Below are 17,633 nucleotides of genomic sequence, written 5' to 3'. Positions count from 1 at the left end.
CACCCTAGCTGCAGATGAGGTAGAGAGAGAAAAAAGCATGTTGCACCATGGAGAGCCCGCACGGTTCTGAACAGAAAACGTGGAATGCTTTTATAGAAAAGAGTTGAAAGTGAAAGTAAAAGCCGATTGGAAATTTTTCAATTGGTTACCGACTGGGAAAAAATTTTCAGAGCTTAGAAAAAAAATTCTGAGATGTAAAAAAAAAAAAAAAAACTTTTTGTTAATTTTATCATGTCTTCTAGACATGATAAAAATTAACCCTACCCCCCTTTTGTGTGGGAATGTTGTCTCACTGTTTCTAAAAATAGACCATGACTCATTCTAGGAATTATATGTTTTAAAAAGGATGAGTTTAAAGTTTATAAGATAAGATAAGTTTTTAAAAAGGATATGTTTTAAAAAGTATTTGGGTTTCTCCATTCCAAAGTAAACAAAGTGAAGACATCAAATTAATAGAAAAAAAAAGGAAGAGTTTTTTTTTTTTTTTTAATAGCTCTGGAAATATTTTTCCAATTCAACAGCCAAGAAATATTTCCAGCCAATACAATTTCATTTTTACTTTCACTTTCAATTCATTTCTTATATCTATAAGAACATTTCATTTTTCTGTTCAGATCAGTGTGGGTTGTTCAAGATGCAGCATCTCTACTCCATCCCACAACCAGGAAAAAAAGATGTTCTTTCATGAGATGTTCTTTTGGCTTTCGAAAACAATGATGACATGATGATTGTAATACATTTCGGTTCTCATGTCCCATGCTTGAACTCAGAATTATTTCCAGAACTCTGAAAAATTTCCTAGTCAGCTCGATAACCCAACTTTCGTATATTTATTTTTTAAGCCACTCGTGTTTCGACTTCCCATCCGTGTGTGCTGTGCATTCAACCTGGAGACACATTCCCTGAGCTCTAAGAAAATGTTTCCCAGCCCACTCAATCTCTGAAATGGATTAAAAACAAATTGTTTCATGCATTTTTAAAGCTCAAGCGTGTTAGCTGTCATGGAAAGAAATTTTTTTTTCCCTGAGCTCTAAGAAAATGTTTCCCAGCCCACTCAATCGCTGAAATGGATTAAAAATAAATTCGTTCCTATATTTTTAAAGGTCAAGCATGTTAGCTCTCATGAAAAGGGCCTTTTTTTCCCAGCCCACTCAATAGCTGAAATGAATTAAAAAGAAATTCTTTCATACATTTTTAAACCTCAAGAGTGTTAGTTCTCATGGAAAGAGCCTTTTTTCCCCCTGAGCTCTAAGAAAATGTTTCCCAGCAGACTCAATCGCTGAAATGGATTAAAAACAAATTTTTATCATGTCTTCTAGACATGATAAAAATTAACTCCCTTCTCTTTTTGTCTGGGAATGTTGTCTCACTCTTTCTAAAAATAGACTATGACTCATTCTTGTGGAATTCTGTTGGGATTTTACTTTCGATTGGCTTTTAACTTTGTTTCAATAACTGGGGATAACTGGACATGATCAATAGATAACTGGGGAAGTTATCTATAAAAGCATTCCGCGTTTCACTTCAGATCCGTGTGGGCTGTGGAAGAGGCAACACGTCTCTCTCTTTACCCAATCTCATGATATTCTTTAAGAATTTCTTAGCCATTTGTCAAAGAAGGGGACTATAATTGAAGAATTTATGAATTTGGGAACATGTCACCCATGGCAAATCTAAAATCTTGGAAGTGGCTACTGGAAAGCCCCGCTCTGATTATAATTCTGAGTTCTAGCATGGGACATTTTTTAAATCAATAAGCTAAACTATTCCGCGTTTCACTTCAGATCCGTGTGGGCTGTGGAAGAGGCAACACGTCTCTCTCTTTACCCAATCTCATGATATTCTTTAAGAATTTCTTAGCCATTTGTCAAAGAAGGGGACTATAATTGAAGAATTTATGAATTTGGGAACATGTCACCCATGGCAAATCTAAAATCTTGGAAGTGGCTACTGGAAAGCCCCGCTCTGATTATAATTCTGAGTTCAAGCATGGGACATTTTTTAAATCAATAAGCTAAACTATTTTTCTAGTCTCATATTCTCTCGTGACTAGGGTTCCAGATTTGGGTAGAGAGAGACATGTTGCCTCATCAACAGCCCGCACTGTTCTGAACAGCAACTCGAAATACTTTTATAGAAAAGAGAAGAGTTGAAAGTGAAAGTCGAAAAACGAAATGAGATCGGCTGGGAAAATATTTTCAGAGCTCAGAAAAAAATTCTGAGATGTAAAAAAAAAAAAAAAACTCTTAACCTTTCTGAACTTTAGACGAGCTAGCTGGATGTTTCTTCATTTCTTTTTCAAGTATAGGTTCAAAGGATTCTTTTAAATAGTTGCAAGTAAGACGTTGTATTATTTTCTGTTGATCATGAATCTATTAAAAAATTTCAATGCCTAGTTTTAGGGCTATCTATACCCGGCATGATTCATATGTTTTACTCTACGTTTTAGATGAGACCCTCTCTTAAAAACACGATTTTCCTATTCAAAGTTGAAATGAGTTTCTAAAAGCATGATTCTTTTAAAAAAACATGTGTGTTTGTGTAGGTGTGGTGGGACGGTTATATTTCTTCTCTTACGAGATAGTCATCTCCACCCTCTCGTGGTCGCTGAAATCTCGTGATAGCTCAAGTGAAAAGGGTTCGTTTATTTTGAATCACAAACACGTTATATTTTTTTGGATATCTCCTCCAACGACTCGTGGAACTCTTTTCCCTGAAATCAGGTATGTTTAGCAGTGCACGCCCTCTGAAGTGAAGCTCGGAATACTTTGACAAATCCTGTTGAGTGGATTATGAAACCATTTTTAAAGGACCTCAGAGAAACACCCATGAAGACGATACCAACGTGTCGTTTTTTAGAAAGCATGAAGGTGGTTCATGGTGAGAGATGAGATGGTTAAATAGTTTTTTTCTTAGAAAGTTGAAAAAATGGAGAGTAGTAAGACAGTCTCTTTTTTCGAAACTGAGTAGGAGGGTCATTTTGAGATGAGCTGGAAAATATTTTCTGAGAGATTTGAAAAAAAAATTTAAAAATAAAAAATATATATATTATATAATATATATATTATAAATACTTTTTGTTCATTTTTATCATGTCTTCAGACATGATAAAAATGAACGACATCTCTCTTTTTTATTTTGAAACCTCTTTCAACCTATCTCGTCATGTTTCTCAAGTAACATTTCTTTCCTGAAAAGCTAATTTCTTTAGAAACCTAAGACAACTCCTTTCCTGAAAAGTTTATTTCTTTAGACACCTAAGACAACAGGTAGAGACATCCTTCGAACCAAAAAGAGAGTAGAGATCCATTTGAATAATGTCGAATAGACAAAACACGAGTAGCCATTTCAGTTCTATGCTTTTTCCTAGGGACGATCTACGAAAGGGTCCTCTTTTGTTCACGACCCGTGGTTCAGCCATGAATTAAACACGTGGGCTCGAAACTTTCTAACATCTCTACCTCCACGGTGCAGTTTGAAAGGAAGGTGACCCACCCATCACCCCAGCTATGAAATGAAACGTCAAAACAGTGCACACGTTCTAGAATAAGGGCTCTACAGCACAGACTCAACAGAAACAAAACGATAAAAACTTTCATAGATCCCAGAGAGTGGATGCTGAAAAATAAGGTGATGTCTCGTCGATCAAATCAGCTGTAAATAAATGTCTAAGAGCTGTGAAGAATGGATGGCCTACCTTCACAAAAGCTCTTTCTAGGAAGGAAAAGTATGTATTCAAGCAGAATACACAGCACAGACTTATGTTAAGTCGAAACTGGAGTGATTTCAATACACAAGTATGAATTCGTTCTAATAACCCTTTAGATAGGTCTTGTTTGACTCATCGAGTCGAGGGCGAAAACATTGAAGTGTTGCTTTTCCAACAGCCCACACTGTTCTGAACAGAAACGTAGAATGCTTTTATAGATAAGAGAAGAATTGAAAGTGAAAGTAAAAAAACGAAATCAGATCGGATGGGAAAATTTCTGAGCCGAGAAAAAATTCTGAATCAGAAAAAAAAAAAAAAACTCTTCCTTTTTCTTTATTAATTTGATGTCTTCACTTTTTGACTTTCTACAAGGTCAAAAGAGTGAAGACATCAAATTAATAAAGAAAAAGGAAGAGTTTTTTTTTTTTTTTTTTTTTTTTTTTTTTTTTTTTTTCAATCTCATAATTTTTCCTGAGCTCTGAAAAATTTTTTCCCAGCCGATCCCATTTCGTTTTTTCACTTTCACTTTCAATTCTTCTCTTTTCTATAAAAGTATTCCGCGTTTTTGTTCAGAACAGTGTGGGCTCTTGAAAAGGTAACACGTCTCCCTCTCTCTTTACCCAAACCTGGAACCCATGATGATCTTAAGAAGAATTCTTAAAGAATCTCTTACAATTCCTGAACCTTAGACAAGCTGAATGTTTCTTTTTTGTATTTCGAAGCTATTGATGGATCAAAGAAGAAGATTTCAATGGAATGACTTCATCGTTCTAGGATAGAATATTTTTTCGAAATCTCTTCCTACTTTCGTCTACACAGAAATGCTTTTCACGAAAGTTTGGTCCTCTTTTACATTTACTTTTTAAATAGTTGTTCAAAGGGATTTTCGTTCTGCTGATTCAGGTTTCCCGCGCTTCACGCTACCCATCCTCACCCATTTCTAAAGGATCTCAGAGAAAATTAAAAGGGAAAGAAATAGCCTCCAGTGAACAACAACGACAGTGGATAGTTTTTTTTTTCTGTCCTTACAGAGATATCACCGGTGACCGATAGGTTGTTCAGCCACACGGGTGTCGTGAAAAGGCACACCATGCCTGTTTCCCTCCCAAAAATGTTTCTTCGGAAAAGGGAAAGTTTTTTTCCCACCCCTTTGGAGATTCCTTTTCCGCATCGATACCCAAACCCATCGGCCAGAAAAATAAATTTTTTTAAGAACATTAGGTTTCTTGAAACTCAATATAAGATACGTATTCAGTCTAATATTTTTAATAAATCACGCATACATGTATTTTACGAGCTTATCTATTATTTCTTACAATGCTTCGTCAATCTTACATAAAGTAGCTTGGAAGAACCGTATTATTATTTCTCTCTTCTAACCTCTTACAACTATATTGTTTAAAGTTTCTAAGGAATTTCTAATACATTGTATATACAATGTAGCTAAAACCTGTGACAAGATGAATTTAATTCCCCCCCCCCTCAAAACAATTTATATAGATTCAGTTTGAGTTAGCTGGATCCGTGTAAATAGTTAGATAATATTTATGTCACGTAAATTATTTGCTAACATAACATATTTTTCCTTCTTATCATGCTATTTCAACTATTTTGTTTAGCAATCATCCATCTCAAATAAAAAGGATTTGACGAGACACAATATACTTAAAAGATTGATGAAATAACACTAAAATCTCATGTTGTTGGAATCATTTAAGAAATTTAGAGTTTATAGACTATTTCATCCAATGAAGGTAAAATATCATGCTATTTCAACCATTTTGTTTAGCAATCATCCATCTCAAATAAAAAGGATTTGACGAGACACAATATACTTAAAAGATTGATGAAATAACACTAAAATCTCATGTTGTTGGAATCATTTAAGAAATTTAGAGTTTATAGACTATTTCATCCAATGAAGGTAAAATATTAAAATGAATACGTATGTTTGTAATATATTTCAGAAACCTAATGTTCTTAAAAAAATTTATTTTTCTGGCCGATGGGTTTGGGTATCGATGCGGAAAAGGAATCTCCAAAGGGGTGGGAAAAAAACTTTCCCTTTTCCGAAGAAACATTTTTGGGAGGGAAACAGGCATGGTGTGCCTTTTCACGACACCCGTGTGGCTGAACAACCTATCGGTCACCGGTGATATCTCTGGAAGGACAGAAAAAAAAACTATCCACTGTCGTTGTTGTTCACTGGAGGCTATTTCTTTCCCTTTTAATTTTCTCTGAGATCCTTTAGAAATGGGTGAGGATGGGTAGCGTGAAGCGCGGCAAACCTGAATCAGCAGAACGAAAATCCCTTTGAACAACTATTTAAAAAGTAAATGTAAAAGAGGACCAAACTTTCGTGAAAAGCATTTCTGTGTAGACGAAAGTAGGAAGAGATTTCGAAAAAATATTCTATCCTAGAACGATGAAGTCATTCCATTGAAATCTTCTTCTTTGATCCATCAATAGCTTCGAAATACAAAAAAGAAACATTCAGCTTGTCTAAGGTTCAGGAATTGTAAGAGATTCTTTAAGAATTCTTCTTAAGATCATCATGGGTTCCAGATTTGGGTAAAGAGAGAGGGAGACGTGTTACCTTTTCAAGAGCCCACACTGTTCTGAACAAAAACGCGGAATACTTTTATAGAAAAGAGAAGAATTGAAAGTGAAAGTCACAAAACGAAATGGGATCGGCTGGGAAAAAATTTTTCAGAGCTCAGGAAAAATTATGAGATTGAAAAAAAAAAAAAAAAAAAAAAAAAAAAAACTCTTCCTTTTTCTTTATTAATTTGATGTCTTCACTCTTTTGACCTTGTAGAAAGTCAAAAAGTGAAGACATCAAATTAATAAAGAAAAAGGAAGAGGGTTTTTTTTTTTTTTTTTTTTTTTTTTTTTTTTCTGATTCAGAATTTTTTCTCGGCTCAGAAATTTTCCTAGCCGATCTGATTTCGTTTTTTGACTTTCACTTTCAATTCTTCTCTTTTCTATAAAAGTATTCCGCGTTTTTGTTCAGAACAGTGTGGGCTCTTGAAAAGGTAACACGTCTCCCTCTCTCTTTACCCAAATCTGGAACCCATGATGATCTTAAGAAGAATTCTTAAAGAATCTCTTACAATTCCTGAACCTTAGACAAGCTGAATGTTTCTTTTTTGTATTTCGAAGCTATTGATGGATCAAAGAAGAAGATTTCAATGGAATGACTTCATCGTTCTAGGATAGAATATTTTTTCGAAATCTCTTCCTACTTTCGTCTACACAGAAATGCTTTTCACGAAAGTTTGGTCCTCTTTTACATTTACTTTTTAAATAGTTGTTCAAAGGGATTTTCGTTCTGCTGATTCAGGTTTCCCGCGCTTCACGCTACCCATCCTCACCCATTTCTAAAGGATCTCAGAGAAAATTAAAAGGGAAAGAAATAGCCTCCAGTGAACAACAACGACAGTGGATAGTTTTTTTTTTCTGTCCTTCCAGAGATATCACCGGTGACCGATAGGTTGTTCAGCCACACGGGTGTCGTGAAAAGGCACACCATGCCTGTTTCCCTCCCAAAAATGTTTCTTCGGAAAAGGGAAAGTTTTTTTCCCACCCCTTTGGAGATTCCTTTTCCGCATCGATACCCAAACCCATCGGCCAGAAAAATAAATTTTTTTAAGAACATTAGGTTTCTGAAATATATTACAAACATACGTATTCATTTTAATATTTTACCTTCATTGGATGAAATAGTCTATAAACTCTAAATTTCTTAAATGATTCCAACAACATGAGATTTTAGTGTTATTTCATCAATCTTTTAAGTATATTGTGTCTCGTCAAATCCTTTTTATTTGAGATGGATGATTGCTAAACAAAATGGTTGAAATAGCATGATATTTTACCTTCATTGGATGAAATAGTCTATAAACTCTAAATTTCTTAAATGATTCCAACAACATGAGATTTTAGTGTTATTTCATCAATCTTTTAAGTATATTGTGTCTCGTCAAATCCTTTTTGTTTGAGATGGATGATTGCTAAACAAAATGGTTGAAATAGCATGATATTTTACCTTCATTGGATGAAATAGTCTGTAAACTCTAAATTTCTTAAATGATTCCAACAACATGAGATTTTAGTGTTATTTCATCAATCTTTTAAGTATATTGTGTCTCGTCAAATCCTTTTTATTTGAGATGGATGATTGCTAAACAAAATAGTTGAAATAGCATGATAAGAAGGAAAAATATGTTATGTTAGCAAATAATTTACGTGACATAAATATTATCTAACTATTTACACGGATCCAGCTAACTCAAACTGACTCTATATAAATTGTTTTGAGGGGGGGAATTAAATTCATCTTGTCACAGGTTTTAGCTACATTGTATATACAATGTATTAGAAATTCCTTAGAAACTTTAAACAATATAGTTGTAAGAGGTTAGAAGAGAGAAATAATAATACGGTTCTTCCAAGCTACTTTATGTAAGATTGACGAAGCATTGTAAGAAATAATAGATAAGCTCGTAAAATACATGTATGCGTGATTTATTAAAAATATTAGACTGAATACGTATCTTATATTGAGTTTCAAGAAACCTAATGTTCTTAAAAAATTTATTTTTCTGGCCGATGGGTTTGGGTATCGATGCGGAAAAGGAATCTCCAAAGGGGTGGGAAAAAAACTTTCCCTTTTCCGAAGAAACATTTTTGGGAGGGAAACAGGCATGGTGTGCCTTTTCACGACACCCGTGTGGCTGAACAACCTATCGGTCACCGGTGATATCTCTGTAAGGACAGAAAAAAAAAACTATCCATTGTCGTTGTTGTTCACTGGAGGCTATTTCTTTCCCTTTTAATTTTCTCTGAGATCCTTTAGAAATGGGTGAGGATGGGTAGCGTGAAGCGCGGGAAACCTGAATCAGCAGAACGAAAATCCCTTTGAACAACTATTTAAAAAGTAAATGTAAAAGAGGACCAAACTTTCGTGAAAAGCATTTCTGTGTAGACGAAAGTAGGAAGAGATTTCGAAAAAATATTCTATCCTAGAACGATGAAGTCATTCCATTGAAATCTTCTTCTTTGATCCATCAATAGCTTCGAAATACAAAAAAGAAACATTCAGCTTGTCTAAGGTTCAGGAATTGTAAGAGATTCTTTAAGAATTCTTCTTAAGATCATCATGGGTTCCAGGTTTGGGTAAAGAGAGAGGGAGACGTGTTACCTTTTCAAGAGCCCACACTGTTCTGAACAAAAACGCGGAATACTTTTATAGAAAAGAGAAGAATTGAAAGTGAAAGTGAAAAAACGAAATGGGATCGGCTGGGAAAAAATTTTTCAGAGCTCAGGAAAAATTATGAGATTGAAAAAAAAAAAAAAAAAAAAACTCTTCCTTTTTCTTTATTAATTTGATGTCTTCACTCTTTTGACCTTGTAGAAAGTCAAAAAGTGAAGACATCAAATTAATAAAGAAAAAGGAAGAGGGTTTTTTTTTTTTTTTTTTTTTTTTTTTTTTTTTTTCTGATTCAGAATTTTTTCTCGGCTCAGAAATTTTCCTAGCCGATCTGATTTCGTTTTTTGACTTTCACTTTCAATTCTTCTCTTTTCTATAAAAGTATTCCGCGTTTTTGTTCAGAACAGTGTGGGCTCTTGAAAAGGTAACACGTCTCCCTCTCTCTTTACCCAAATCTGGAACCCATGATGATCTTAAGAAGAATTCTTAAAGAATCTCTTACAATTCCTGAACCTTAGACAAGCTGAATGTTTCTTTTTTGTATTTCGAAGCTATTGATGGATCAAAGAAGAAGATTTCAATGGAATGACTTCATCGTTCTAGGATAGAATATTTTTTCGAAATCTCTTCCTACTTTCGTCTACACAGAAATGCTTTTCACGAAAGTTTGGTCCTCTTTTACATTTACTTTTTAAATAGTTGTTCAAAGGGATTTTCGTTCTGCTGATTCAGGTTTCCCGCGCTTCACGCTACCCATCCTCACCCATTTCTAAAGGATCTCAGAGAAAATTAAAAGGGAAAGAAATAGCCTCCAGTGAACAACAACGACAGTGGATAGTTTTTTTTTTCTGTCCTTCCAGAGATATCACCGGTGACCGATAGGTTGTTCAGCCACACGGGTGTCGTGAAAAGGCACACCATGCCTGTTTCCCTCCCAAAAATGTTTCTTCGGAAAAGGGAAAGTTTTTTTCCCACCCCTTTGGAGATTCCTTTTCCGCATCGATACCCAAACCCATCGGCCAGAAAAATAAATTTTTTTAAGAACATTAGGTTTCTGAAATATATTACAAACATACGTATTCATTTTAATATTTTACCTTCATTGGATGAAATAGTCTATAAACTCTAAATTTCTTAAATGATTCCAACAACATGAGATTTTAGTGTTATTTCATCAATCTTTTAAGTATATTGTGTCTCGTCAAATCCTTTTTATTTGAGATGGATGATTGCTAAACAAAATGGTTGAAATAGCATGATATTTTACCTTCATTGGATGAAATAGTCTATAAACTCTAAATTTCTTAAATGATTCCAACAACATGAGATTTTAGTGTTATTTCATCAATCTTTTAAGTATATTGTGTCTCGTCAAATCCTTTTTGTTTGAGATGGATGATTGCTAAACAAAATGGTTGAAATAGCATGATATTTTACCTTCATTGGATGAAATAGTCTGTAAACTCTAAATTTCTTAAATGATTCCAACAACATGAGATTTTAGTGTTATTTCATCAATCTTTTAAGTATATTGTGTCTCGTCAAATCCTTTTTATTTGAGATGGATGATTGCTAAACAAAATAGTTGAAATAGCATGATAAGAAGGAAAAATATGTTATGTTAGCAAATAATTTACGTGACATAAATATTATCTAACTATTTACACGGATCCAGCTAACTCAAACTGACTCTATATAAATTGTTTTGAGGGGGGGAATTAAATTCATCTTGTCACAGGTTTTAGCTAAATTGTATATACAATGTATTAGAAATTCCTTAGAAACTTTAAACAATATAGTTGTAAGAGGTTAGAAGAAAGAAATAATAATACGGTTCTTCCAAGCTACTTTACGTAAGATTGACGAAGCATTGTAAGAAATAATAGATAAGCTCGTAAAATACATGTATGCGTGATTTATTAAAAATATTAGACTGAATACGTATCTTATATTGAGTTTCAAGAAACCTAATGTTCTTAAAAAATTTATTTTTCTGGCCGATGGGTTTGGGTATCGATGCGGAAAAGGAATCTCCAAAGGGGTGGGAAAAAAACTTTCCCTTTTCCGAAGAAACATTTTTGGGAGGGAAACAGGCATGGTGTGCCTTTTCACGACACCCGTGTGGCTGAACAACCTATCGGTCACCGGTGATATCTCTGGAAGGACAGAAAAAAAAACTATCCACTGTCGTTGTTGTTCACTGGAGGCTATTTCTTTCCCTTTTAATTTTCTCTGAGATCCTTTAGAAATGGGTGAGGATGGGTAGCGTGAAGCGCGGGAAACCTGAATCAGCAGAACGAAAATCCCTTTGAACAACTATTTAAAAAGTAAATGTAAAAGAGGACCAAACTTTCGTGAAAAGCATTTCTGTGTAGACGAAAGTAGGAAGAGATTTCGAAAAAATATTCTATCCTAGAACGATGAAGTCATTCCATTGAAATCTTCTTCTTTGATCCATCAATAGCTTCGAAATACAAAAAAGAAACATTCAGCTTGTCTAAGGTTCAGGAATTGTAAGAGATTCTTTAAGAATTCTTCTTAAGATCATCATGGGTTCCAGATTTGGGTAAAGAGAGAGGGAGACGTGTTACCTTTTCAAGAGCCCACACTGTTCTGAACAAAAACGCGGAATACTTTTATAGAAAAGAGAAGAATTGAAAGTGAAAGTCAAAAAACGAAATCAGATCGGCTAGGAAAATTTCTGAGCCGAGAAAAAATTCTGAATCAGAAAAAAAAAAAAAAAAAAACCTCTTCCCTCTTTCTTTATTAATTTGATGTCTTCACTTTTTGACTTTCTACAAGGTCAAAAGAGTGAAGACATCAAATTAATAAAGAAAAAGGAAGAGTTTTTTTTTTTTTTTTTTTTTTCTGATTCAGAATTTTTTCTCGGCTCAGAAATTTTCCCATCCGATCTGATTTCGTTTTTTTACTTTCACTTTCAATTCTTCTCTTATCTATAAAAGCATTCTACGTTTCTGTTCAGAACAGTGTGGGCTGGTTGAAAAGCAACACTTCAATGTTTTCGCCCTCGACTCGATGAGTCAAACAAGACCTATCTAAAGGGTTATTAGAACGAATTCATACTTGTGTATTGAAATCACTCCAGTTTCGACTTAACATAAGTCTGTGCTGTGTATTCTGCTTGAATACATACTTTTCCTTCCTAGAAAGAGCTTTTGTGAAGGTAGGCCATCCATTCTTCACAGCTCTTAGACATTTATTTACAGCTGATTTGATCGACGAGACATCACCTTATTTTTCAGCATCCACTCTCTGGGATCTATGAAAGTTTTTATCGTTTTGTTTCTGTTGAGCCTGTGCTGTAGAGCCCTTATTCTAGAACGTGTGCACTGTTTTGACGTTTCATTTCATAGCTGGGGTGATGGGTGGGTCACCTTCCTTTCAAACTGCACCGTGGAGGTAGAGATGTTAGAAAGTTTCGAGCCTACGTGTTTAATTCATGGCTGAACCACGGGTCGTGAACAAAAGAGGACCCTTTCGTGGATCGTCCCTAGGAAAAAGCATAGAACTGAAATGGCTACTCGTGTTTTGTCTATTCGACATTATTCAAAAGGATCTCTACTCTCTTTTTGGTTCGAAGGACGTCTCTACCTGTTGTCTTAGGTGTCTAAAGAAATAAACTTTTCAGGAAAGGAGTTGTCTTAGGTTTCTAAAGAAATTAGCTTTTCAGGAAAGAAATGTTACTTGAGAAACATGACGAGATAGGTTGAAAGAGGTTTCAAAGAAAAAAAGAGAGATGTCGTTCATTTTTATCATGTCTGAAGACATGATAAAAATGAACAAAAAGTATTTATAATATATATATAATATAATATATATATTATATAATATATGTATTTTTTATTTTTAAATTTTTTTTTTCAAATCTCTCAGAAAATATTTTCCAGCTCATCTCAAAATGACCCTCCTACTCAGTTTCGAAAAAAGAGACTGTCTTACTACTCTCCATTTTTTCAACTTTCTAAGAAAAAAACTATTTTACCATCTCATCTCTCACCATGAACCACCTTCATGTTTTCTGAAAAACGACACGTTGGTATCGACTTCATGGGTGTTTCTCTGAGGTCCTTTAAAAATGGTTTCATAATCCACTCAAAAGGATTTGTCAAAGTATTCCGAGCTTCACTTCAGAGGGAGTGCACTGCTAAACATACCTGATTTCAGGGAAAAGAGTTCCACGAGTCGTTGGAGGAGATATCCAAAAAAATATAACGTGGTTGTGATTCAAAATAAACGAACCCTTTTCACTTGAGCTATCACGAGATTTCAGCGACCACGAGAGGGTGGAGATGACTATCTCGTAAGAGAAGAAATCTAACCGTCCCACCACACCTACACAAACACACATGTTTTTTTAAAAGAATCATGCTTTTAGAAACTCATTTCAACTTTGAATAGGAAAGTCGTGTTTTTAAGAGAGGGTCTCATCTAAAACGTAGAGTAAAACATATGAATCATGCCGGGTATAGATAGCCCTAAAACTAGGCATTGAAATTTTTTAATAGATTCATGATCAACAGAAAATAATACAACGTCTTACTTGCAACTATTTAAAAGAATCCTTTGAACCTATACTTTAAAAAAAATGAAGAAACATCCAGCTAGCTCGTCTAAAGTTCAGAAAGGTTAAGAGTGATCCGTTAATGCTGACTGATTGAGTCAGTTCTGGATCACGAGATCTTGCCTTCTTGAAAGGAATTTGTTAAAATTTCACAAAATATATCAGTATAGGATGGAACAATCGTGATTCAATTAAACTGACGGGTCTAGCCAGCTGTGGATCACGAGATCTTGGCTTCTTGAAAGGACTTTGTTAAAGTTTCACAAAATATATCAGTATAGGATGGAACAATCGTGATCCGATTACACTGACTAGTCTAGCCAGCTGTGGATCACGAGATCTTGCCTTGTTAAAGTTTCACAAAATATATCAGTATACGATGGGACAATCGTGATCCATTGATCCTGACTGCTCTAGCCAGCTATGGATCACGAGATCTTGCCCTGTTGAAAGGGATTTGTTCAAGTTTCACAAAATATATCAGTATACGATTGATAAAATCGTGATCCGTTTTTCCTGACTAATGGAGTCAGCTGTGGATCACGAGATCTTGGCTTCTTGAAAGAAATTTGTTAAAGTTTCACAAAATATATCAGTATAGGATGGAACAATCGTGATCCGATTACACTGACGAGTCTAGCCAGCTGTGGATCACAAGATCTTGGATTCTTGAAAGGAATTTGTTAAAGTTTCACAAAATATATCAGTATAGGATGGAACAATCGTGATCCGATCACACTGACGTGTCTAGCCACCTGTGGATTACGAGATCTTGGCTTCTTGAAAGGAATTTGTTAAAGTTTCAGAAAATATATCAGTATAGGATGGAACAATCGTGATCCGATTACACTGACGGGTCTAGCCAGCTGTGGATCACATGATCTTGCTTTGTTGAAAAGTATTTGTTAAAGTTTCACAAAATATATCAGTATACGAAATAATAGCATGTTTTCTATAAAAACAGCTATTGAGTAAAACATTTCTAGCCTTGAAAAGCAAAAACAGTAGCAGGGGGAAAAATATTACCCTACCTCAAAGTATTGAAAGGAAATAAGAATACATTTCTATAAAATGGGTGACTCAATAAATATTTGTAGTCTATGAAATACAAAAGAGTAAGAAAAAAATGTTCACATACCTTCACAGAAGCTCTTCCCAGGAGAGTGAGAAGCGTGTATCCACGTTGAGTGCACAGCACAGACTGATCTGAAACTGAAACGCGAGTGGTTTAAATACATTAACGAGTTGCTTCTAGAAACCGACTGGCAAAAATTCTCAGAGCTCTGGAAAAATTTTAACACATTAAAAAAAAAAAAACCTTCCTTTTTTCTTTCTTAATTTGATGTCTTCACTTTTTTATTTCTACAAGGTCAAAAGAATGAAGACATCAAATTAAGAAAGAAAAATGAAGTTCTTTTTTTTTTTTTTTTTTTTTTAATCTTTTTTCAGCTTTGAAAATTTTCTTCCCAGTCGTTAACATTTCGTTTTTGGACTTTTACTTTCAATTCTTGGACCCATGATGTTCTTTTCTTGATGTTCTTGTAGTATATTTCTATACAAATTCACTCCTTTTCCCCAAAAAAGATATCTTTTTTTTTATTTTTTTTTACCTTCCAATTTGTATAGCTATATACTGAAAACAGGCATTAAAGTCAGTTTGTAGTATATTCCTATACAAATTCACTTAATTTCCCGAAAAAAAAAAGATGTCTTTTTTTTTATTTTTTTTTACCTTCCAATTTGTATAGCTATATACTGAAAACAGGCATTAAAGTCAGTTTGTAGTATATTCCTATACAAATTCACTTAATTTCCCGAAAAAAAAAGATGTCTTTTTTTTATTTTTTTTACCTTCCAATTTGTATAGCTATATACTGAAAACAGGCATTAAAGTCAGTTTGTAGTATATTCCTATACAAATTCACTTAATTTCCCGAAAAAAAAAAGATGTCTTTTTTTTTATTTTTTTTTACCTTCCAATTTGTATAGCTATATACTGAAAACAGGCATTAAAGTCAGTTTGTAGTATATTCCTATACAAATTCACTTAATTTCCCGAAAAAAAAAGATGTCTTTTTTTTATTTTTTTTACCTTCCAATTTGTATAGCTATATACTGAAAACAGGCATTAAAGTCAGTTTGTAGTATATTCCTATACAAATTCACTTAATTTCCCGAAAAAAAAAAGATGTCTTTTTTTTATTTTTTTTTTACCTTCAAATTTGTATAGCTACATACTGAGAACAGGCGTTCAAGTCCGTTTGTAGTATATTGGTATACATGGTCTATTTTTAGAAACAGTGAGAAAACATTCCCACACAAAAGGGGGGTAGGGTTAATTTTTATCATGTCATTAACAAAAAGTTTTTTTTTTTTTTTTACATCTCAAATTTTTTTTTTCTGAGCTTTGAAAAATTTTTCCCAGTCGGCAACCAAGTGAAAATTCTACAGCCAAGACGATTGGCCTTTTACTTTCACTTTCAAGACTTTTCTATAAAAGTATTCTACGTTTTCTGTTCAGAACTGTGCGGGCTGTCCAAGGTGCAGCATGCTTTTTCTCTCTCTACTGCATCTGGACCCAGGACCAGTCTTCTAGAAAGAGCTTCTGTGAACACAAGCTTTTTTTCCTATTTTTGACGTCTCACAGAATAGAAATCATTTCTCCTTTTAGGGGAAAATGTTTCCCATTTGAAAAGCTAGGACCCCTCGTTTGGATTTCATCAGCAACCGTTTATCAGGGTCTAGCGAAATTGGATGATCCATCCATAAATCAGAATTTCCCATCCGTGGTTTTTATGCATCAAGATTTCAACATAGTTTAAGAAAAATCCTTCAATCCTATTTGAAAGGAGATGACATGATATTGAAAGACATTTTCCCATGACGGACATTGAAAGACATTGAAAGACATTTTCCCATGACGAAATCTCTCTATCCCACACCTTCTTCTAAAGTGAAGTTAAAGAGATTTTTTCAATTTTCACCTCAAATCATACCGTTGACGACGTGTGACACACAAACCGTGACATAAATTTCAGTTTCCATGACAGCTAACACGCTTGAGCTTTAAACATGTATGAAAGAATTTATTTTTAATCCATTTCAGCGATTGAGTGGGCTGGGATGAAAAAGGCCCTTTCTATGACAGCTAACACGCTTGAGCTTTAAAGATGTATGAAAGAATTTATTTTTAATCCATTTCAACGATTGAGTGGGCTGGGGAAAAAAGGCCCTTTCTATGACAGCTAACACGCTTGAGCTTTAAAAATGTATCAAAGAATTTGTTTTTAATCCATTTAAGCGATTGAGTGGGCTGTGGAAAGAAAAAGCTCTTTCCATGATACCTAACACTCTTGAGCTTTAAAAATGTATCAAAGAATTTGTTTTTAATCCATTTCACCGATTGAGTGGGCTGTGGAAAGAAAAAGCTCTTTCCATGATACCTAACACTCTTGAGCTTTAAAAATGTATGAAACAAATTATTTTAAATCCATTTCAGCGATTGAGTGGGCTCGGAAAATTTTCTTAGAGCTCAGGGAATGTGTGTCCAGGTTGAATGCACAGCACACACGGATGGGTAGTAGAAACTCGAGTAGCTTAAATAAATATACGTTAAGTTCTGGAAATAATTCTGAGTTCAAGCATGGGACATGAGAACAGAAATGTATTGCAATCATCATGTCATCATTGTTTTCGAAAGCCAAAAGAATTCCTCATGAAAGAACATCTTTTTTTCCTGGTTGTGGGGTGGAGTAGAGTTACTGCATCTTGAACAACCCACACTGATCTGAACAGAAATATGAAATGTTTTTATAGATATAAGAAATGAACTGAAATTGAAAGTAAAAATGAAATTTTATTGGCTGGAAATATTTCTTGGCTGTTGAATGGGAAAAATATTTCCAAAGCTGAAAAAAAAAAAAAGTCTTTCTTTTTTTCTATTAAATTGATGTCTTCAGTTTGTTTACTTTGGAATGGAGAAACCCAAAGACTATGACTCATCCTTTCTAAAACATATAATTCCTAAAATGAGTCATGGTCTATTTTTAGAAACAGGGAGACAACATTCCCACACAAAAGGGGGGTAGGGTTAATTTTTATCATGTCTAGAAGACATGATAAAAATTAAA

This window comes from Stegodyphus dumicola, chromosome 3, assembly GCF_044657685.1.
Source record: "Stegodyphus dumicola isolate Sdum_Otavi_A_Nest chromosome 3, ASM4465768v1".
Classification (NCBI taxonomy): Eukaryota; Metazoa; Arthropoda; class Arachnida; order Araneae; family Eresidae; genus Stegodyphus; species Stegodyphus dumicola.
This window is presented reverse-complemented; position numbering follows the sequence as displayed.